The sequence below is a fragment of the Phyllobates terribilis genome, unplaced genomic scaffold, assembly GCF_046119375.1.
Source record: "Phyllobates terribilis strain yellow unplaced genomic scaffold, ASM4611937v1 Scaffold_3__8_contigs__length_932513732, whole genome shotgun sequence".
In the NCBI taxonomy this organism is placed as follows: Eukaryota; Metazoa; Chordata; class Amphibia; order Anura; family Dendrobatidae; genus Phyllobates; species Phyllobates terribilis.
Genome location: NW_027362763.1, coordinates 843,849,077 through 843,873,969, shown reverse-complemented (window position 1 = coordinate 843,873,969; position 24,893 = coordinate 843,849,077).

Sequence of the window (24,893 nt, the reverse complement as noted above, 5' to 3'; positions counted from 1 at the left end):
TGATGTGCCTTATACATAAGATTAAGCGCGTATACCAAAACATTACCTGTGCCCTCCCCAGTGCATTTAGTGGGAAGGAGAGCCTATTCCGCTGTAGTGTGTGCATGCCAAACCCCTGTTCATGGTACATGCGAAGATGCCTCCCACCTTGCACCTGTCGTTGCAGACTTGCAACTATCCACATTCAAGTCCTTGTCCCAGGGCAGTGTTCAATTGTACCTCTCCCATTCCTTGCAATGCAAGCGCAAGTATGCAGCCTGCCACTCACCCACCCCCAGGCTGCAATACGATACTGCTTGCTTGCTTGCACTTTAAATTGGGCCTTTTAGGCATGTGGAGGCGGAATCTGGCCACCACGTCATGGCTGTGTCGGTGGCCTGGTATCCATACTCAGTCCCCAGCCGCCTGGTGGCCGGGTGTCCCCGCTTGCTCCCCAGCCTCCAGGGGGTGGCCGGGTGTCCATACTCGGTCCCCAGCCACTCCTATTTGTCCCGGTAACCTTTCCCACACTTTTTTTAGCCTGGCCTGCTTTAGGGCAGCATTGGCCGGGCCCACCGGACTATCAGACTCCTCCGGTGGGCCCTGGCTTCTCCATCAGGGGAGATGAGAGTGCCAAGGTGAGGAGCATGATGAGGATGATAGAAGTTAGCATCTGCTTTGTTTTGTTGTAATGCAAGCGCATGTATGTAGTAGCGGCTAGACCTGAGGTGGTCAGCGTTTTGGCGCATATCCTACCTCCTCCGAGGATTGCTGGATGTTTTCCTGCTTCTATCCAAGTTCTATGACTCCCGTTAAAACAAAGCTTCAGGTGATAAATGATGGATGAGGTAGTGGCAAAGGAGAAAGAGCAGGAGGAACAGGGACCATTCACATCAATATCAGGCCAGTCAACCAGATAAGTCTTATAGGATATGTTTCTGTAACAAAAGGAGCGGTTCGGCTACACAGTTAGAGGGCATACAGTGAGTGCAATGCCTACCAAAAATTTCGAGCCACTCCAATGCCCCTTGGAAATGGCATGGAGGTCAGAGGGCGTTAACTAAACCTTTTTTTCCATCTATAGCAACTGGGTCTCCGGTGCACTGTTGGCCTAAGCAGTGAATGGAAGGCTTTCCAAAAACTATGAGGAACTGCAATGCCCCTTACAAGAGCCATGTGTGGCACCCCAGGGGTCTGGTCACCACAGTAATAGAGATATTACGTCGGAGAGCAAGTGGGAGGTTTCCTGGTCAGGATCCCTTAAACATGCAACATCCTCCTGCCCCAATCCTGGGAGGGGAGAATTCTGCCCTTATAAACTGGATCTGGGGTGGGGTTGAGTGAGTCAGAGAACAGTCAGAGTCAGAGTGAGAGCAAGGGAAAGTAACAGCAAGGAGCTCTGTAGGAGCTAGGAGCTAAAGACCAGGGGCTGGAAGCTGAGCAGAGCTCGCCCTGGCAGAAGACAATAGGAACCGGACACAGGAGTCTGAAGCTGTGAGGACTTATATATCCAGCAGCAGAAACCAGCCAGCAGGGGATTTCAGGTCCTCTGGCCATAGAAGCCCGGAGGCTCAGTCACAAGCAAGGGACCAGCACCGCCGTCGTGGAGCGGAGGCTAACAGAAGGCCCCAAGTCACCAGCCATACGGGTGAGCACTACACGGTACACTCAGGGACGTGGGCTACTTCTACCCGCTTACAGCAAGGTAGCCAGGAAGAGTGCAGACAAACGGGGAGGCCTACAACTCCACCTGGCCAGGGGAACTCCTGCTTGCTCACAGACTGACCAGGCCTCCTATGCTAGCCAGTACTCCCGGGAGGGTCTACCTTATAATCATCAGTAAAGACCCTGAACTGCACTGCAAAGACTCTGAGTCATTCCTGCTGCGCTCATGCACCATCACCCCCATCATCCACACTCACTGCCCTGAGGCTATACTCCTCCCAAGGGGAGTTATCCCATTCTATGCTGCGCACACAACACCAGCCTCAGCGGTCTGCCTCGCAGCGGTGGTACTCCCTGACCGCAATCCACGGGTGGCGCAGTCGGACAATTAACCTCAAAACCTAAGAAAGACTGTCACTGGTTTGACCAGCCTGAGTCTTATTAGGACGGAGCAACTTGCAATGCCCCTTACAAGAGCCATGCAGTACAGCATATTACAAACATAAGTCCCATTATTGGGGAGTGGGTGTCCCATAGTATTTGCTTATGCTTTCCCAGCAAAAGCTGCCAAAAATTAGGACGGAGCAACTTGCAGTGCCCCTTACAAGAGCCATGCAGTACAGCATATTACAAACATAAGTCCCATTATTGGGGAGTGGGTGTCCCATAGTATTTGCTTATGCTTTCCCAGTAAAAGCTGCCAAAAATTAGGACGGAGCAACTTGCAATGCCCCTTACAAGAGCCATGCAGTACAGCATATTACAGACATAAGTCCCACTATTGGGGAGTGGGTGTCCCATAGTATTTGCTTATGCTTTACCAGCAAAAGCTGCCAAAAATTAGGACGGAGCAACTTGCAATGCCCCTTGCAAGAGCCAAGCAGTACAGCATATTACAAACATAAGTCCCATTATTGGGGAGTGGGTGTCCCATAGTATTTGCTTATGCTTTCCCAGCAAAAGGTGCCAAAAATTAGGACGGAGCAACTTGCAATGCCCCTTACAAGAGCCATGCAGTACAGCATATTACAAACATAAGTCCCATTATTGGGGAGTGGGTGTCCCATAGTACTTGCTTATGCTTTCCCAGCAAAAGCTGCCAAAAATTAGGACGGAGCAACTTGCAATGCCCCTTACAAGAGCCATGCAGTACAGCATATTACAAACATAAGTCCCATTATTGGGGAGTGGGTGTCCCATAGTACTTACTTATGCTTTCCCAGCAAAAGCTGCCAAAAATAAGGACGGAGGAACTTGCAATGCCACTTACAAGAGACATGCAGTACAGCATATTTCAAACATAAGTACCATTATTGGGGAGTGGGTGTCCCTTGGTATTTGCTTATGCTTTCCCAGCAAAAGCTGCCAAAAATTAGGACGGAGCAACTTGCAATGCCCCTTACAAGAGCCATGCAGTACAGCATATTACAAACATAAGTCCCATTATTGGGGAGTGGGTGTCCCATGGTATTTGCTTATGCTTTCCCAGCAAAAGCTGCCAAAAATTAGGATGGAGCAACTTGCAATGCCCCTTACAAGAGCCATGCAGTACAGCATATTACAAACATAAGTCCCATTATTGGGGAGTGGGTGTGACGCGCCCCTGGGCCTTCTGTGTCGTGCGGCATCGCGCGCACGGGGGCTTACCCGGAGCCGGATCAGATGGGGGTAGTAGTCTCGTGGCGGTGACCCGGTCCGTGCCCAGGGAGTCAAACTAAGCGGCGAGTCTATTAGCAGTAGATGTTAGAATGTGTGTCGACTACGCCACCCGTTGATTTGCGGTCACAAGGCCGCCGCTGGAAAACAGTCCGCTGAGGCCGGTGGTATGGGTGCAGCAGGGATGGTATAACCCCCAACGGGAGGGGTATGGCCTCAGGGCAGCAGGAGTAGATGATGGAGGTTGTGATGGTGCGGTAAGGAGGCACAGAGACGTGGGATGCAGTTTCAGGGTTTTTACTCACTGATGTTGCTTTAGTCACTCTGGCCTTGAGTGACCACCCGAGCCGTGCTGCGTCCACCAGGTGCGGGGCTCGGCTAACCCCCAGGCAGTTCCGGAGTGTGGTCCTGAGCTCCCCTCTCTCTCTCTTTCTGCTGGCCGTCCCCACCAGGGATCCACCTTTGTCCGGTTCCCTTGGGCCTTCTGATGGCAAAACCTTCTCTGGCTTTCCTGACCCTACTCTTGGTGTACCTTCCTGGTGGATGTGGTGAGGGTCGTGGCAAAGCTTGCCCACGACCTCCGGTTCCTGGCTAAGGGTTACTTTTGCCTCCGCCAGCTTGGGATCCGGTGCCCTTTTCTGCCAACCCTTCACCCTTTTTGGTCTGATTCTGGGATCTTAGGGTTCCCTCTGGCTCTGCCTCTCTGGGTCCTTCTTCCTCCTCTTTCTTCATGCTTGGCCCTGGAGCTGGGCCCAGCCGGAGCCACAGCTCCCAGTCAGCCCTCCTGGCTGAGCTCCTCTGCTCTGCTTCTCCTCAGGCTGAACTTGACTAAAAAGACCCTATCTCTAGATGGTGCCCACCTTATATACTCCCTCTATGTGTGAGCCCAGGTGACCAGCACCCAATGGGCTCCTAGCTTTACCCAGAGTACTCCCCCTATCTGCCCCTACACTACTGGGATGTTCCACCCCCCCTCCCACTCCAGCCAGGGACAGACGCTGTCGTACCTGCACATTTAACTGGTGGGAGTACCGTAGTTCTGTCCCCCGGAAATGGGATGTATGTAGTGCATGCAGCCTACTGAGCTCAGTCCCACACTCCATCCTTACCTGGGAGTGAAATACCACACCTCTGGAGTGAGGTGCAATACCCCTGTAGCAGCCGAGTCCTCAGGGTGCTACATTCCCCCCTGGTAAATCACAGCACGTCCTCGGGCTGTAAAAGAGCAAAACATGCAAACATACAAAATTTTTTTCAAAACAGACACGAATATATAAAACATTATAAACATTATCAGCAACATAACATTACGGGTAACTTCTTATATTATAAGACTTTTTGATATAAAACTCTTCTTATAAAATGTTCTTGTTCTTCTGGCCACTGTGCACTTGTGACCAGGTAAAAGTGCAACAGTCACTTGAAGAAAAACAGTTCTTCTATAAAACCAGTAGGGGGCGCTTTAGGAAGCGCAACTATTTACAAGGGGTATGGCCGCTCTCAGTCCTCGGCCAGTGGGGATAAGGGATGGCTGCTCACAGTCCTCAGCCTGTTAAGGGATAGGGACACACGGGTAACAGTTTGCTGGTCCCAACGGGGACTATACTTTACTTAGCAGCAGTACTTGTAACAGTTCTTGTACCCTTACGGGTAACTATGTACAGTTCCACTTTACCGTACTTCAGTAACGGCATCCTCCTGCTCCTTCTCGCGGGTGACCTTCAAACCCGTCCGGGTTCTCTTGTTCCTCCTCGCACTGTAGCTCTCTCTCGGTCAATCTGTGCACATGGAGAGCATATGGACCTTTGGCACATTGATGCCGGGTGAAAGTGACCTCATCACCCAGGTACAGATCTCGTCCTCTGTGTCCCTCCGGCAGGTGGGACTCGACATCTCTGCGGGTCACGAAGACGTCGCCGGGGGTGCGGTGATCCCGGATGAAGCCCCATCCGTGCTGCAGTTGGAATTTGATTACAGTCCCGGTGGCACGGGGACCGTGGGCTGCACGGGGGTTCCGTCGGGTCCGGCTCTTCTGTTCTGCACTCTGCACTTGCAGCCGCTCCTCGCGGACCCGCCTCTCTCGCCGCTCCCGGTCGAAGACCTCCAGCTGTTGCCGGCAGCACTCTGGTCGCTGGGCTGCGGTCGCCCGGGTCTCTTGGGTGAAGCCGATGAGGTTTTCCCCGGTGGGGTCCCATTCAAATTGGGCCTCCTCCAGCGGGAGCGGGACGATCTTGACAGGCGCCGGAGCCGGAATCAGGGGCTCATCCAGGGGCCTTTCCTTCCGGAGTCGGGGATGGTAGTACTCCGGTGGCCACTCAAAGGGCTGCCCATCCGGGCAAGTATGTTGGGCGAACAAGTCTTCACCCAGGGGTAGGACTTTGTGGGTTGAGGGCGCGGTGGTGGCAGCGGCGCCCGGGTTCACCAGGCCTTGCGACCAGGCTGGGGGCACCCTGAAGGTAAAGGGCACAGCGGGGACGGCGGCGCCCGGGGTACTCGGCCCTGCGACCAGGCCGGTGGCGTCTCCTGCTTGGTCGCGCTCGGAGTTGAGGCGCGTGACGTCACAGGGGGCGTGGTCGCGGCTCCTGCTTGAGGCCTAGTCTGGAGCGGTGGCGGTGCAGCGACGGGCACGGTAGGGGAAATTTCGGGCTCTGCGACGGGGAGCTGGGGCAGGCTCGCGGTTTCTAGGCTTGGGATAGTGACGTTCCCTTTACCTGCCTCCGTCTCTTCAGCTCCTTCCACGGCGTCGTCTCCGGCCTTCATTCCTCCAGCACCATCCTCAGAGGCGGTCAGACTCCTCGTCTCAGGTGGCGTGCTCCGCGGGCGGGTTCCAGCCTGCTGGGCCATCTCCCTGCTCCACGCAGTCAGCGTTTCTTGCTGCACCTGGGCCATCCTCCGTGCGAGGCCCTCCAGCGCGGTCTGTGCATGCTCCCGGTCTCGGGGGAGCTGTGCCAGGATCTCCACCAGGTCATGTGGGGTGGTAGCTTGCAACAGGCTCCTGACCACAGGGTCGGTGCTGCCTGACTCTCCCTCCATCTCCGGGTACGGCTTCTCCAGACTCCTCCAGGCTGCACCCATCCTCTCTCTTTTGTTCTTGATCCGCCTACTTTGAGGGCGGTCCTGGGGCAACTTGGTGATTGTCAGTTCCAGGGGCAGACCCCCCACGCTGACGGACATCTCAATCATTGCAGTCTCTACTGGTGGGGGCGGTCTTCGTTTTTGGCGCCATTCTTGGTCCTGGCCCACGATGGGAGGTGGCCTCTTGCCACCCTCTGGCCCGCCCATAATGGCGTCCGCTCTGCCAGAGCGGGAAATCGTCTCAGATGGCGGGAACCGCTTCCCAATGGCGGGAAACTCTGTGGATGGCGGGAAAAGACTGCAGATGGCGGGCAACCGGCGGGAAACGGCTCCGGATGACGTCCGATGGCGGGGACCCTCCGGAATTGGCGGGAGACTTCTTTTTACGGTACAGATAAACTTTTCTTCAGGCACGCAGTACCCGGTGGTTGCGGGCACGAAATCCTGCCGGCTACGCCAAAGTTGACGCGCCCCTGGGCCTTCTGTGTCGTGCGGCATCGCGCGCACGGGGGCTTACCCGGAGCCGGATCAGATGGGGGTAGTAGTCTCGTGGCGGTGACCCGGTCTGTGCCCAGGGAGTCAAACTTAGCGGCGAGTCTATTAGCAGTAGATGTTAGAATGTGTGTCGACTACGCCACCCATTGATTTGCGGTCACAAGGCCGCCGCTGGAAAACAGTCCGCTGAGGCCGGTGGTATGGGTGCAGCAGGGATGGTATAACCCCCAACGGGAGGGGTATGGCCTCAGGGCAGCAGGAGTAGATGATGGAGGTTGTGATGGTGCGGTAAGGAGGCACAGAGACGTGGGATGCAGTTTCAGGGTTTTTACTCACTGATGTTGCTTTAGTCACTCTGGCCTTGAGTGACCACCCGAGCCGTGCTGCGTCCACCAGGTGCGGGGCTCGGCTAACCCCCAGGCAGTTCCGGAGCGTGGTCCTGAGCTCCCCTCTCTCTCTCTTTCTGCTGGCCGTCCCCACCAGGGATCCACCTTTGTCCGGTTCCCTTGGGCCTTCTGATGGCAAAACCTTCTCTGGCTTTCCTGACCCTACTCTTGGTGTACCTTCCTGGTGGATGTGGTGAGGGTCGTGGCAAAGCTTGCCCACGACCTCCGGTTCCTGGCTAAGGGTTACTTTTGCCTCCGCCAGCTTGGGATCCGGTGCCCTTTTCTGCCAACCCTTCACCCTTTTTGGTCTGAATCTGGGATCTTAGGGTTCCCTCTGGCTCTGCCTCTCTGGGTCCTTCTTCCTCCTCTTTCTTCATGCTTGGCCCTGGAGCTGGGCCCAGCCGGAGCCACAGCTCCCAGTCAGCCCTCCTGGCTGAGCTCCTCTGCTCTGCTTCTCCTCAGGCTGAACTTGACTAAAAAGACCCTATCTCTAGATGGTGCCCACCTTATATACTCCCTCTATGTGTGAGCCCAGGTGACCAGCACCCAATGGGCTACTAGCTTTACCCAGAGTACTCCCCCTATCTGCCCCTACACTACTGGGATGTTCCACCCCCCCTCCCACTCCAGCCAGGGACAGACGCTGTCGTACCTGCACATTTAACTGGTGGGAGTACCGTAGTTCTGTCCCCCGGAAATGGGATGTATGTAGTGCATGCAGCCTACTGAGCTCAGTCCCACACTCCATCCTTACCCGGGAGTGGAATACCACACCTCTGGAGTGAGGTGCAATACCCCTGTAGCAGCCGAGTCCTCAGGGAGCTACAGGTGTCCCATAGTATTTGCTTATGCTTTCCCAGCAAAAGCTGCCAAAAATTAGAACGGAGCAACTTGCAATGCCACTTACAAGAGCCATGCATTACAGCATATTACAAACATAAGTACCATTATTGGGGAGTGGGTGTCCCATGGTATTTGCTTATGCTTTCCCAGCAAAAGCTGCCAAAAATTAGGACGGAGCAACTTGCAATGCCCCTTACAAGAGCCATGCAGTACAGCATATTACAAACATAAGTCCCATTATTGGGGAGTGGGTGTCCCATAGTATTTGCTTATGCTTTCCCAGTAAAAGCTGCCAAAAATTAGGACGGAGCAACTTGCAATGCCCCTTACAAGAGCCATGCAGTACAGCATATTACAGACATAAGTCCCACTATTGGGGAGTGGGTGTCCCATAGTATTTGCTTATGCTTTACCAGCAAAAGCTGCCAAAAATTAGGACGGAGCAACTTGCAATGCCCCTTGCAAGAGCCAAGCAGTACAGCATATTACAAACATAAGTCCCATTATTGGGGAGTGGGTGTCCCATAGTATTTGCTTATGCTTTCCCAGCAAAAGGTGCCAAAAATTAGGACGGAGCAACTTGCAATGCCCCTTACAAGAGCCATGCAGTACAGCATATTACAAACATAAGTCCCATTATTGGGGAGTGGGTGTCCCATAGTACTTGCTTATGCTTTCCCAGCAAAAGCTGCCAAAAATTAGGACGGAGCAACTTGCAATGCCCCTTACAAGAGCAATGCAGTACAGCATATTACAAACATAAGTCCCATTATTGGGGAGTGGGTGTCCCATAGTACTTGCTTATGCTTTCCCAGCAAAAGCTGCCAAAAATAAGGACGGAGGAACTTGCAATGCCACTTACAAGAGACATGCAGTACAGCATATTTCAAACATAAGTACCATTATTGGGGAGTGGGTGTCCCTTGGTATTTGCTTATGCTTTCCCAGCAAAAGCTGCCAAAAATTAGGACGGAGCAACTTGCAATGCCCCTTACAAGAGCCATGCAGTACAGCATATTACAAACATAAGTCCCATTATTGGGGAGTGGGTGTCCCAGAGTATTTGCTTATGCTTTCCCAGCAAAAGCTGCCAAAAATTAGGACGGAGCAACTTGCAGTGCCCCTTACAAGAGCCATGCAGTACAGCATATTACAAACATAAGTCCCATTATTGGGGAGTGGGTGTCCCATAGTATTTGCTTATGCTTTTGTAGCACCCTGAGGATTCGGCTGCTACAGGGGTATTGCACCTCAACCCAGAGGTGTGATATTCCACTCCCGGGTAAGGAAGGAGTGTGGAACTGAGCTCAGATAGACTGCATGCACTACACACATCCCACTTCAGAGGAGCAGGCCGACGGTACTCCCACTTAGAAATGTGCAGGTACAACCGAGCCTGTTCCTGGCTGGAGTGGGAGGGGGGTGGTACATCCCATGTAGTGTAGGGGCAGATAGGGGGAGCAGTCTGGGTAGTGTTAGGAGCTCATTGGGTGCTGGTCACCTGAGCTCACACATAGAGGGATATATAAGGAGGGCACCAACTTAGATCAGGGTCAGACGCTGAGAACAAGTCAGTTGGAGAGAGAAAAGGAAACAGCAGCCCTGGAGAGAGAGAGAGGAGAAAGAAAGAGAAAGACCCAGAGGGGGAAGACTGAAGGGACCCAAGAACCCAAATTAGAGCACCGGGTGAGGAGTCAGCACAAGGGTACCGGAACCCAAGCTGGTGGGGGCAAAAACATCCCTAGCCAGAGACCGGAGGCTGTGGGCAGCATCTGCCACGGCCACCCACTACATCCACCCTGAAGGCATACCACATGGAGGGTCAGGGAACCTAAGGCCAAGGGTTGCCCAACAGAAGGCCCGAGGGAGCTGGACCTAGGTGGATCACTGGTGGGGACGGCTGAAGAAAGGACAGAGGGAGAGCTCAGGGCCACGCTCCGGACTTGTTTGGGGGTTGGCCGGATCCAGGACCTGGTGGACGCAGCACGGCTCGGGTGGTCACTAACAGCTGGAGTGACCGAAACATCCGCAGTAAGTAAACTCCCTTAACTGCACAACCCGAGTCTGTCTTCATTGCCGGCTGCACCGCACCACCACAACCCCCATCCTCTGCGCCTGTCCCCTCTGAGGCTATACCCCTCCCGTTGGGGGTTATCCCACCAAGCTGCACATCCACCATCAGCCTCAGCGGACCCTGCTGCAGCGGCGGCCACAGTGACCGCATTACAACGGGTGGCGTAGTCGACACAAAAGAACTCTTATAACATCAGTAAGGACTGCCACATAACACTTAGCTTGACGCCCTGGGCACGGGACCGGGTCACAGCCGCTCGGAGACTACAACCCCCCATCTGATCCGGTGCCGGGTATTCCCCTCAAAAAGGAATATGTCCCAGGGGGCGCGTCAACTTTGGCGTAGTCGGCAGGATTACGTGCCCGCAACACCCGGGTACTGCGTGCCTGAAGAAAAGTGCAAGTTTACCTCAGAAAGAAGACTCCTGCCGGTTCCGGAGGGTCCACGCCATCGGACTCCATCACCAGTCGTTTCCCGCCGATTGTCCGCCATTTCCAGCTTGTTCCCGCCATCTGCAGAGTTTCCCGCCACTGGGCGACGCTTCCCGCCAAAACCGCAGATTTCCCGCCTTGGAAGAGCAGCGGACGCCATTATGGGCGTGCCAAAGGAGGGCAGGAGGCCACCTCCCATCGTGGGCCAGGACAGAAAATGGCGCCAAAAGTGGAAACCGCCCCCACCAACAGAGACTGTGATGCTGGAGGTGTCTGTCAGCGTGAAAGAACTCCCCCTGGAGCTGACAGTCACCGAGTTGCCCCGGGACCGCCCTCTAAGTGGGAGGAGACGAAAGAGAAGAGAAAAGATGGGTGTCGCTTGGAGCAGTCTAGAACGAGCGCACCCGGAGGCAAGGTGTCCAGAGCGAGAGCACCCGGAGTCGAGGAGAGGAAGAATAGACCCGGGAATGGAGCGGCAGCAGCGCAGCACCGGCCCGCTGGCCAGGAGCCTGCAAAAGGAAGAAAGAGGAGAGCAGAGCAGCACCGACCCGATGGTCAGGAGCCTGCTGGAGTCAACAACCCCGCTAGGCTTAGCGGAGATCCTGGCGCAGCTTCCCCGAGATCGGGAGTGCGCGCGGAGTGCCCTGGAGGGCCTCGCGGGAAGGATGGCCCGAGTGCAGAGGGAGATCCTGGCGGAGTGGGGCCGGGAGATGGCCCAGCAAGCTGGAACCCGTCCACGGAACCCGCTCCCTTGGAAGAAGACACCGACTGCCTCTGCGGATGACGCGGGAGGACCCAAGGCCGGAGACGGCGCAGAAGAGGGAGCGAGACGCATGGCAGCAGGTAAGGGGGACGCCTATACCCCATACCGGAAGACCGCTTATCTGCCCCAGCTCCCCGTCGCAGAGCCCGAAGGTCCCCCGGCCGTACCCGAGACCGCCATGACACCGCCACCGACTAGGCCCCGACCGGAAGCCGCCGTCGCGACCCCGGTGACGTCACGCGTCGTGACCCGGAGCGTGGCGAAGGAAGAGGAGCCTCCGGCCTGGTCGCAGGGCCTAGCGTTTCCGGGCGCCGCATCCCCAGCAGAGCCATCTACCTCCGCGGAGCCTCCGGCCTGGTCGCAAGGCCAGGTAGCCCAGGGCGCCGCCGTGTTAACAGTTCCATTTACCTTCCAGATGCCCCCGGCCTGGCCGCAAGGCCTGGGTAACCTGGGCGCCCCCACCATCGCGCCCGCACCCGAAACACCAAGGGTGCCATATCTGGGAGAGGACCCCTTCAGCCAGCTAGCGTGGCCGGACGGGCGGCCTTTCATCTGGCCCGAAGAATTCTTGGAACTGGAGCGACAAAAGAAGTTAGGTCCCCTGTGTGAGCCCCTGATTCCGGCTCCAAAGCCCGTGACTCGGGTCTCGCCTCCACTAGAAGAAGCCCAATTCGTGTGGGACCCCACGGGAGAAGATTTGATGGGGTTCACCGGAGAGACTCGGGCAGCTGCAGCTGAACGCACAGAGTGTTGCCGTCAACAGCTGGCAGAGTTTAAGAGAGAACGGGAGGAGAGGCGGGTCAGAGAGCAATGGGCCCAGACCCGCAGCGCGGAGCAAAAGAGTCGGACCAGAAGGGACCCCTGTGCAGCAAATCGTCCCCGTACCATCGGGACGGTAATAAAGTTTAATGCGCAGCATGGGTGGGGCTTCATAAAGGACCGGAACACCATGGGTGACGTCTTCGTTACCCGACGGGACGTCGAGTCCCACCTGCCAGAGGGTCACAAAGGCCGTGACCTCTACGTCGGTGACGAGGTAACGTTCACCCGGCACAAGTGTGCCAAGGGACCTTACGCCCTCCACGTGCATCGCCTGACAGAGGAGGAGTTGCGGTGTAGGGAGGAGGAGCCAGAAGACCCGAACGGGTTCAAGGCTAGAAGGTACTATGACTGAGATAGTACAAAGGACTGTATATAGTTACCTGTCGGGGTACCCAAGTAACCGTGGCTGCTTTAAAGTTTAGTCCCCGTTGGGACCAGTGAACAGTTTAACCCGTGTGTCCCCTACCCAAACCAGGCTGAGGACTGTGAGCAGCCATCCCTTTCCCTTTACTTGGCCGGGGACTGAGAACGGCCAAATTTCCCTGTAAATAGTTGCGCGTCCTAAAGCGCCCCCTACCGGTTTTATAGGAGAAACCATTTTTCTAGAAAGACTGTCGCACTTTTCCCGGACACACGTTGCACAGTGTCCGGAGGAGGAACCTGAAACCAGAGACGACGAGAATGTTTATATGAAAAAAGTTTTATATATATATAATGTTTTATATGTTTTATATGTTCATATAAAAATTTTGTATGTTTTGGTGTTTTATGTCTTACAGCCCGAGGACGTGCTGTGATTTACCAGGGGGGAATGTAGCACCCTGAGGATTCGGCTGCTACAGGGGTATTGCACCTCAACCCAGAGGTGTGATATTCCACTCCCGGGTAAGGAAGGAGTGTGGAACTGAGCTCAGATAGACTGCATGCACTACACACATCCCACTTCAGAGGAGCAGGCCGACGGTACTCCCACTTAGAAATGTGCAGGTACAACCGAGCCTGTTCCTGGCTGGAGTGGGAGGGGGGTGGTACATCCCATGTAGTGTAGGGGCAGATAGGGGGAGCAGTCTGGGTAGTGTTAGGAGCTCATTGGGTGCTGGTCACCTGAGCTCACACATAGAGGGATATATAAGGAGGGCACCAACTTAGATCAGGGTCAGACGCTGAGAACAAGTCAGTTGGAGAGAGAAAAGGAAACAGCAGCCCTGGAGAGAGAGAGAGGAGAAAGAAAGAGAAAGACCCAGAGGGGGAAGACTGAAGGGACCCAAGAACCCAAATTAGAGCACCGGGTGAGGAGTCAGCACAAGGGTACCGGAACCCAAGCTGGTGGGGGCAAAAACATCCCTAGCCAGAGACCGGAGGCTGTGGGCAGCATCTGCCACGGCCACCCACTACATCCACCCTGAAGGCATACCACATGGAGGGTCAGGGAACCTAAGGCCAAGGGTTGCCCAACAGAAGGCCCGAGGGAGCTGGACCTAGGTGGATCACTGGTGGGGACGGCTGAAGAAAGGACAGAGGGAGAGCTCAGGGCCACGCTCCGGACTTGTTTGGGGGTTGGCCGGATCCAGGACCTGGTGGACGCAGCACGGCTCGGGTGGTCACTAACAGCTGGAGTGACCGAAACATCCGCAGTAAGTAAACTCCCTTAACTGCACAACCCGAGTCTGTCTTCATTGCCGGCTGCACCGCACCACCACAACCCCCATCCTCTGCGCCTGTCCCCTCTGAGGCTATACCCCTCCCGTTGGGGGTTATCCCACCAAGCTGCACATCCACCATCAGCCTCAGCGGACCCTGCTGCAGCGGCGGCCACAGTGACCGCATTACAACGGGTGGCGTAGTCGACACAAAAGAACTCTTATAACATCAGTAAGGACTGCCACATAACACTTAGCTTGACGCCCTGGGCACGGGACCGGGTCACAGCCGCTCGGAGACTACAACCCCCCATCTGATCCGGTGCCGGGTATTCCCCTCAAAAAGGAATATGTCCCAGGGGGCGCGTCACTTTCCCAGTAAAAGCTGCCAAAAATTAGGACGGAGCAACTTGCAATGCCCCTTACAAGAGCCATGCAGTACAGCATATTACAGACATAAGTCCCACTATTGGGGAGTGGGTGTCCCATAGTATTTGCTTATGCTTTACCAGCAAAAGCTGCCAAAAATTAGGACGGAGCAACTTGCAATGCCCCTTGCAAGAGCCAAGCAGTACAGCATATTACAAACATAAGTCCCATTATTGGGGAGTGGGTGTCCCATAGTATTTGCTTATGCTTTCCCAGCAAAAGGTGCCAAAAATTAGGACGGAGCAACTTGCAATGCCCCTTGCAAGAGCCAAGCAGTACAGCATATTACAGACATAAGTCCCACTATTGGGGAGTGGGTGTCCCATAGTACTTGCTTATGCTTTCCCAGCAAAAGCTGCCAAAAATAAGGACGGAGCAACTTGCAATGCCACTTACAAGAGCCATGCAGTACAGCATATTACAAACATAAGTACCATTATTGGGGAGTGGGTGTCCCTTGGTATTTGCTTATGCTTTCCCAGCAAAAGCTGCCAAAAATTAGGACGGAGCAACTTGCAATGCCCCTTACAAGAGCCATGCAGTACAGCATATTACAAACATAAGTCCCATTATTCGGGAGTGGGTGTCCCATAGTATTTGCTTATGCTTTCCCAGCAAAAGCTGCCAAAAATTAGGACGGAGCTGTTAGAACCTTGCTGTTAGGTTTTTTTTTCCTTTGCTGGTCACATGCCTTGTTGGCCTATTTAGTCCTGCTCCGCCCTTCTGGCTTTGCTGGACTTCATTGTATATCTACTTTCTAGCTAGCCTGTGCTCTGTATCTAACTCTGTTAGTTTGCTTGGTCTACGGACCTCTATGTTCTATCTATTTTGTTTGTTCGTCTGTCTGCTACTATTTCTGTTAGGAGGTGTCCCATATTCCTCCCAGTCCTTAGTACTTGTAGGGATTCCCTCCCCACATCTATAGGTCTCCGTACAGACTAGATTAGGACTTTAGCAGGTGTGATTGCAGTATCAGGTTCCCTGTTACATCGTAGGGATTCAGCTGAGTCCTATAGTAGGGACAGATCTCCTCTCTTTCCTTAGCTTTGGTAGCAGAACATAACAGTAAGTCCAGCCAGCAAATTCTCTAAGGAAAGATTTTTCTGTTCCATCATGGTGTCGGTTCAGGATTTGGCTCATCGCCTGCAGGGACTCTCTCTGGAGGTGGCCGAGCTCCGTCAGCACGTGAGTAACTGTCCTGGAGCACATTTCTTGGAGCCTAAGGTATGTTTGCCGGATTTATTTTTTGGTGAACACCGAGAATTTTTTTCATTTAAAAATGCTTGCTTATTGTATTTTCGTTTGAGACCTAAGTCCTCTGGGGATGAATCCCAGCGCGTAGGGTTCATAATGTCACTTTTGCGCAAAGAGCCTCAGGAGTGGGCCTTTTCTTTGCAACCTAGTGATTCATGCTTCAGATCAGTGGATAGTTTTTTTTCTGCTTTGGGACTATTATATGATGATCCTGACCGTGTCGCATCAGCTGAGACTGAGTTGAGACGTTTAAAACACGGATCGGGTAATGTGGAAAAATATTGTACACATTTTCGTCGTTGGTCCACTCAAACAGGGTGGAACGATTCTGCTCTGAAAAGTCTATTTCTTGCTGGGCTCAGTGAAAGGGTTAAAGACCTGCTAATTGCTTATCCTACACCTGAGGATTTGCAACAGGCTATGCAATTAGCTATACGGGTGGATAGAAGACTGCGTGCTAGGGTTAATGAGAGCAAATCCTCTGCTATGTCAGTTTCTGGTTATGATAATGTGTGTATTAACAGTGGTGAACCGATGGAGATTGGATCGGTGGCACCTCGCTCTCAAGAAAAAGACCGTCCTTTTTCGGAAGGCTTGTGTTTCTATTGCGGAAAATCTGGTCATTTGATTAAAGGCTGTGAGCTTCGTATGAAGAAAGAAAAAAAAATGGTCAGTCACGCCCGTATTGCCTGTTTAAATTCCAAGGGTATATTTTTAGCTGCTTCCACGATTGCTCAGGAAAAATTGATGGAATTTCGGGTGTTTGTTGATTGCGGGTCTACACTGAATGTAATTGATGGGGGATTCGTGGAAAAACTCAATTTAAAACCTGAACCTTTATCATCCCCCATTGCTGTGGTTTCTGTGGATGGCTCCCCTTTGAAGAATATTACTCTCAAGGTCAGTGAATTTCCTCTCACTATTAATGGTGTTCACCATGAGAAATTGGATTTGGTAGTGTTGAATAACTTGCCTTCTCCAGTAATATTGGGTTTGCCCTGGTTAAAATTTCACAATCCTGTACTGGATTGGTCTACCAGTGAAATTAAATCCTGGAGCCATAAATGTTATGACAAGTGTTGTAACGGGCGTATTGCAGCTTTGGATAGGGGAGAATTGCCTGTTCCTATTCAGGATTTTTGGAGAGTTTTTTCTGAGAAAGAATCGCAGGTTTTGCCTCCCCATAGAGACTATGATTGTTCTATTGAATTTGTCCCTGGAGCGACTCTTCCTAAAAGTCGTTTATTTAACCTTACTGTTCCTGAGAGGAAGGCTTTGGAGGAATACATACAGACAAGCTTGGCCGCCGGTCACATTAGGCCCTCTAAGTCTCCTGTGGCGGTTGGATTTTTTTTTGTAAAAAAAAAAGGACGGCGGTTTACGTCCTTGTCTGGATTTTCGTGAGATTAACAAAATTACGGTACGCAATCCTTACCCACTGCCATTGATTCCTGATCTGTTTAACCAGTTATTGGGGGCCAAGTGGTTCTCTAAAATTGACCTTAAGGGGGCATACAATCTGTTGCGCATGAAGGAGGGTGATGAATGGAAGACTGCTTTTAACACTCCTGTGGGTCATTTTGAGAATCTGGTTATGCCTTTTGGTCTTACTAATGCTCCTGCATTTTTTCAGAATCTGATTAATGACATCCTTAGACCTTTGATCGGTAAAAATGTGGTTGTGTATTTGGATGACATTTTGATTTATTCGCCAGATCTGGAGTCTCATTGGCGGAGCGTGCGTGAGGTATTACAGTTATTAATGGACAATTCGCTTTTTGCTAAGCTGGAGAAATGTGAGTTCGCTGTACGGAGAATTAGTTTTTTGGGCTACATTATCTCCAGCAAAGGTTTTGAGATGGATCCGGTTAAGGTTCAGGCTGTGCAGGAATGGCCTAGGCCTATTGGTTTGAAATCGATACAGAGGTTTTTGGGTTTCGCCAATTACTATAGAAAATTCATAAAAAATTTTTCTAGTATTGTCAAACCTCTGACTGATCTCACCAGGAAAGGTGCTGATGCGGTTCAGTGGTCTTCTGAGGCCATTGAAGCTTTTGTGTATCTCAAGGAGAGGTTCACCTCTGCTCCCATCCTTATGCAGCCTGATGTTACTAGGCCGTTTTTGGTTGAGGTTGATGCTTCCTCTGTGGGGGTTGGCGCAGTATTGTCTCAGGATAACGGGGATGGATTACATCCCTGTGCCTTTTTTTCCAAAAAATTTTCGGAGACTGAACTGAATTACGATATTGGTAATCGGGAATTATTGGCTATTAAACTCGCATTTGAACACTGGCGCCACTTCTTGGAAGGTGCGGAATTTCCCGTTCAGGTTCTTACGGATCATAAAAATCTGATATATCTTGATGCTGCCAAGCGCCTGAATGCCCGTCAGGCTAGGTGGGCACTGTTTTTCTCGCGGTTTAATTTCTCCGTTACTTACATCCCTGGTACTAAGAATGTTAAAGCGGATGCCTTGTCTCGCAGTTTTTCTCCCATAGTCGGTGGTGAGAAAGAGGAGAACATTTTACAAGAAGGTGTTGTGATAGCTGCTTTAGACTCCGTTTTGGAAGATGAGATTCTTAAAGCTCAGGAGAATGCCCCATCTAACACTCCTCATGGGAGGTTGTTTGTGCCTGGGACCTTTAGGAGAGATTTGTTTGTTGAGTGTCACGAATCTCGGTTGGCAGGTCATCCCGGAATCTCTGAGACCAAGAGACTGGTGGGTCGCAGTTTTTGGTGGCCTGGATGGCAGAAGGAAGTCATTAAGTGGGTGCGCCAATGTACTATATGTGCTAGATCTAAGTCCTCACATACTCCTGCTGCGGGGTTGCTTTGTCCTTTGGAGGTCCCCAGTGCTCCTTGGACACATTTGGCTATGGACTTTATAACTGACCTTCCCCCCTCTGAGGGTTTTACTGTCATCTGGGTGGTCGTGGACCGTTTTAGCAAGATGTGTCACTGGGTTCCCTTCGTCAAACTGCCCTGCGCTAAAACTCTCGCTAAGGCCTTTGTCAAGGAAATTGTCAGACTTCATGGCGTTCCTACTGACATTGTTTCTGATAGGGGTCCTCAGTTCGTGGCTCGTTTTTGGCGTGCCTTTTGTGACAGGTTGGGAATTCATTTGTCGTTTTCGTCCGGATATCATCCTGAATCTAATGGCCAGACAGAAAGGAAAAACCAGGATGTTGAGCAGTTCTTGCGTTGTTTTGTGGCAGACAATCAAGAGGGGTGGTCTGAGTTTCTGCCACTTGCCGAATTTGCTCTGAACAATCATACATCTTCTTTTGCTGGTTGTTCGCCTTTTTTTTGTTGTTAGAATCATAGAATGGTAGAGTTGGAAGGGACCTCCTGGGTCATCTGGTCCAACCCCCTGCTCAAAGCAGGATTCACTAAATCATCTCAGACAGATGTCTGTCCAGCCTCTGTTTGAAGACGTCCATTGAAGGGGAACTCACCACCTCTCGTGGCAGCCTGTTCCACTCATTAATCACCCTAACTGTCAAAAAGTTTTTTCTAATATCTAATCTGTGTCTCCTCCCATTTAGTTTCATCCCATTGCTTCTAGTCTTTCCTTGTGCAAATGAGAATAAAGATGATCCTTCTACAATGTGACAGCCCTTGACATATTTGTAGACAGCTATTAAGTCTCCTCTCAGTCTTCTTTTTTGCAAGCTAAACATTCCCAAATCCTGCAACCGTTCCTCATAGGACATGGTTTGCAGACCAGTCTGGGAGACATCCGTCGTTTGGGTCGTTCTCCAAGTTGGGATCTGCCGTGCCTGAGGAGGAGAATTTTTCCGGTGATTTGGAAAGAGTTTGGACGGATGTGCGTGGTAATCTTCAGGAGGCCAACAGAAAATCTAAAGACTACTTTGATAGGAAACGACAGGAGGTTTTGTTCGCTGTTGGTGACATGGTTTGGTTGTCCTCTAGGAATCTGCGGTTGAGGATTCCTTCCAAAGAATTGGGTCCCAAGTTTGTAGGGCCCTTTAAGATGCTTCAGGTTGTCAACCAATCTGCTGTTAGGTTGGAGGTTCCTACCTCCTGGAGAATTAATCCGGTCTTTCATGTCTCTCTGTTAAAAAAAGCTGTTGTGTCGGATGGTGACGCCTCTGCCTCTGTTCCTCCGGTGGTGGAGGACGGGGAATATGAAATTTCTCGCATCCTTGACTCTAGACGGTATAGAGGTAGTTTGCAGTATCTTGTGGCCTGGAAAGGTTTCGGACCCGAGGATAACTCTTGGGTGAGGTCAGATGATGTTTCCGCGTCCAGACTTATCAGAGCGTTTCACAGGAGATTTCCTGATAAGCCTGGTCCTAGGGGATCCGGAGGATCCTCTTAGAAGGGGGGGTACTGTTAGAACCTTGCTGTTAGGTTTTTTTTTCCTTTGCTGGTCACATGACCTTGTTGGCCTATTTAGTCCTGCTCCGCCCTTCTGGCTTTGCTGGACTTCATTGTATATCTACTTTCTAGCTAGCCTGTGCTCTGTATCTAACTCTGTTAGTTTGCTTGGTCTACGGACCTCTATGTTCTATCTATTTTGTTTGTTCGTCTGTCTGCTACTATTTCTGTTAGGAGGTGTCCCATATTCCTCCCAGTCCTTAGTACTTGTAGGGATTCCCTCCCCACATCTATAGGTCTCCGTACAGACTAGATTAGGACTTTAGCAGGTGTGATCGCAGGATCAGGTTCCCTGTTACATCGTAGGGATTCAGCTGAGTCCTATAGTAGGGACATATCTCCTCTCTTTCCTTAGCTTTGGTAGCAGAACATAACAGGAGCAACTTGCAGTGCCCCTTACAAGAGCCATGCAGTACAGCATATTACAAACATAAGTACCATTATTGGGGAGTGGGTGTCCCTTGGTATTTGCTTATGCTTTCCCAGCAAAAGCTGCCAAAAATTAGGACGGAGCAACTTTCAATGCCCCTTACAAGAGCCATGCAGTACAGCATATTACAAACATAAGTCCCATTATTGGGGAGTGGGTGTCCCATAGTATTTGCTTATGCTTTCCCAGCAAAAGCTGCCAAAATTAGGACGGAGCAACTTGCAGTGCCCCTTACAAGAGCCATGCAGTACAGCATATTACAAACATAAGTCCCATTATTGGGGAGTGGGTGTCCCATAGTATTTGCTCATGCTCTCCGAGTAAAAGCTGCCAAAAATTAGGACGGAGCAACTTGCAATGCCCCTTACAAGAGCCATGCAGTACAGCATATTACAAACATAAGTCCCATTATTGGGGAGTGGGTGTCCCATAGTATTTGCTTATGCTTTCCCAGCAAAAGCTGCCAAAAATTAGGACGGAGCAACTCAAATGCCCCTTACAAGAGCCATGCAGTACAGCATATTACAAACATAAGTCCCATTATTGGGGAGTGGGTGTCCCATGGTATTTGCTTATGCTTTCCCAGCAAAAGCTGCCAAAAATTAGGACGGAGCAACTTGCAATGCCCCTTACAAGAGCCATGCAGTACAGCATATTACAAACATAAGTCACATTATTGGGGAGTGGGTGTCCCATGGTATTTGCTTATGCTTTCCCAGCAAAAGCTGCCAAAAATTAGAACGGAGCAACTTGCAATGCCCCTTACTAGAGCCATGCAGTACAGCATATTACAAACATAAGTCCCATTATTGGGGAGTGGGTGTCCCATAGTATTTGCTTATGCTTTCCCAGCAAAAGCTGCCAAAAATTAGAATGGAGCAACATGCAATGCCCCTTACTAGAGCCATGCAGTACAGCATATTACAAACATAAGTCCCATTATTGGGGAGTGGGTGTCCCATAGTATTTGCTTATGCTTTCCCAGCAAAAGCTACCAAAAATTAGGATCGAGCAACTTGCAATGCCCCTTACAAAAGCCATGCAGTACAGCATATTACAAACATAAGTCCCATTATTGGGGAGTGGGTGTCCCATAGTATTTGCTTATGCTTCCCAAGCAAAAGCTGCCAAAAATAAGGACGCAGCAACTTGCAATGCCCCTTACAAGAGCCATGCAGTACAGCATATTACAAACATAAGTCCCATTATTGGGGAGTGGTTGTCCCATAGTACTTGCTTATGCTTTGCCAGCAAAAGCTACCAAAAATAAGGACGGAGCAACTTGCAATGCCACTTACAAGAGCCATGCAGTACAGCATATTACAAACATAAGTCCCATTATTGGGGAGTGGGTGTCCCATAGTATTTGCTTATGCTTTCCCAGCAAAAGCTGCCAAAAATTAGGACGGAGCAACTTGCAGTGCCCCTTACAAGAGCCATGCAGTACAGCATATTACAAACATAAGTTCCATTATTGGGGAGTGGGTGTCCCATAGTATTTGCTTATGCTTTCCCAGCAAAATCTGCCAAAAATTAGGACGGAGCAACTTGCAATGCCCCTTACAAGAGCCATGCAGTACAGCATATTACAAACATAAGTCCCATTATTGGGGAGTGGGTGTCCCATAGTATTTGCTTATGCTTTCCCAGCAAAAGCTGATAAAAATTAGGACGGAGCAACTTGCAATGCCCCTTGCAAGAGCCAAGCAGTACAGCATATTACAAAATAAGTCCCATTGTTGGGGAGTGGGTGTCCCATAGTATTTGCTTATGCTTTCCCAGCAAAAGCTGCCAAAAATTAGGACGGAGCAACTTGCAATGCCCCTTACAAGGGCCATGCAGTACAGCATATTACAAACATAAGTCCCATTATTGGGGAGTGGGTGTCCCATAGTATTTGCTTATGCTTTCCCAGCAAAAGCTGCCAAAAATTAGGACGGAGCAACTTGCAATGCCCCTTACAAGAGCCATGCAGTACAGCATATTACAAACATAAGTCCCATTATTGGGGAGTGGGTGTCCCATAGTATTTGCTTATGCTTTCCCAGCAAAAGCTGCCAAAAATTAGGACGGAACAACTTGCAATGCCCCTTAAAAGAGCCATGCAGTACAGCATATTACAAACATAAGTCCCATTATTGGGGAGTGGGTGTCCCATAGTATTTGCTTATGCTTTCCCAGCAAAAGCTGCCAAAAATTAGGACGGAGCAACTTGCAATGCCCCTTACAAGAGCCATGCAGTACAGCATATTACAAACATAAGTCCCATTATTGGGGAGTGGGTGTCCCATAGTATTTGCTTATGTTTTCCCAGCAAAAGCTGCCAAAAATTAGGACGGAGCAACTTGCAATGCCCCTTACAGGAGCCATGCAGTACAGCATATTACAAACATAAATCCCATTATTGGGGAGTGGGTGTCCCATAATATTTGCTTATGCTTTCCAAGCAAAAGCTGGCAAATTTAGGACAGAGCAACTTGCAATGCCCCTTACAAGAGCCATGCAGTACAGCATATTACAAACATAAGTCCCATTATTGCGGAGTGGGTGTCCCATAGTATTTGCTTATGCTTTCCGAGCAAAAGCTGCCAAAAATTAGGACGGAGCAACTCAAATGCCCCTTACAAGAGCCATGCAGTACAGCATATTACAAACATAAGTCCCATTATTGGGGAGTGGGTGTCCCATAGTATTTGCTTATGCTTTTCCAGCAAAAGCTGCCAAAAATTAGGATGGAGCAACTTGCAGTGCCCCTTACAAGAGCCATGCAGTACAGCATATTACAAACATAAGTCCCATTATTGGGGAGTGGGTGTCCCATAGTATTTGCTTATGCTTTCCCAGCAAAAGCTGCCAAAAATTAGGACGGAGCAACTTGCAATGCCCCTTACAAGAGCCATGCAGTACAGCATATTACAAACATAAGTCCCATTATTGGGGAGTGGGTGTCCCTTATTATTTGCTTATGCTTTCCCAGCAAAAGCTGCCAAAAATTAGGACGGAGCAACTTGCAATGCCCCTTACAGGAGCCATGCAGTACAGTATATTACAAACATAAATCCCATTATTGGGGAGTGGGTGTCCCATAGTATTTGCTTATGCTTTCCAAGCAAAAGCTGGAAAATTTAGGACGGAGCAACTTGCAATGCCCCTTACAAGAGCCATGCAGTACAGCATATTACAAACATAAGTCCCATTATTGCGGAGTGGGTGTCCCATAGTATTTGCTTATGCTTTCCCAGCAAAAGCTGCCAAAAATTAGGACGGAGCAACTCAAATGCCCCTTACAAGAGCTATGCAGTACAGCATATTACAAAAATAAGTCCCATTATTGGGGAGTGGGTGTCCCATAGTATTTGCTTATGCTTTCCCAGCAAAAGCTGCCAAAAATTAGGACGGAGCAACTTGCAATGCCCCTTACAAGAGCCATGCAGTACAGCATATTACAAACATAAGTCCCATTATTGGGGAGTGGGTGTCCCATAGTATTTGCTTATGCTTTCCCAGCAAAAGCTGCCAAAAATTAGGACGGAGCAACTTGCAATGCCCCTTACAAGAGCCATGCAGTACAGCATATTACAAACATAATTCCCATTATTGGGGAGTGGGTGTCCCATAGTATTTGCTTATGCTTTCCCAGCTTAAGCTGCCAAAAATTAGGACGGAGCAACTTGCAATGCCCCTTACTAGAGCCATGCAGTACAGCATATTACAAACATAAGTCCCATTATTGGGGAGTGGGTGTCCCATAGTATTTGCTTATGCTTTCCAAGCAAAAGCTGCCAAAAATTAGGACGGAGCAACTTGCAATGCCCCTTACAAGAGCCATGCAGTACAGCATATTACAAACATAAGTCCCATTATTGGGGAGTGGGTGTCCCATAGTATTTGCTTATGCCTTGCAAGCAAAAGCTGCCAAATATAAGGGCGGAGGAACTTGCAATGCTGGCACCCTGGTGGTATAGTGGCTGAGGATAAGGAGAAGATTAAACAGCCGAAACGAGGAAGCGTATATCCATGTTTGGGTGAGAAGCGGTGCATGTGAATACACCTCCCGAAATAACACAGTGGATTTGACTTTATGTTACTCTGCTGTTATTTGGTGGTGATGAGAAGTCTGGCCCAATCCAGCCCTTGTTCAATTTGATAAGGGTCAGCTTATCAGCATTGTCAGTTGACAGGCGAGTGCGCTTATCAGTTATAATTCCCCCAGCGGCACTAAAAACACGCTCCGATAACACGCTAGCGGCAGGGCAGGCCAGGACCTCCAAGGCGTACAGAGCGAGTTCATTCCAAGTGTCCAGCTTGGATACCCAATAATTAAAAGGCACAGAGGAATCACGGAGGACGCTGGTACGATCGGCAAGGTACTCCCTCACCATCTTTTGAAACTTTCCACTCCTTGTGAGAGTACCTCGCGCCTCAGGGCCTGTAAGCTGGGCGGGTGTCAGAAAACTGTCCCAGAACGTTGACAGTGTTCCCCTGCCTCTGCTGGATTGGAGTTGCATCTCTCTCGCCTGTACGCCTTGGTTGGGCAACGAACTGTGACC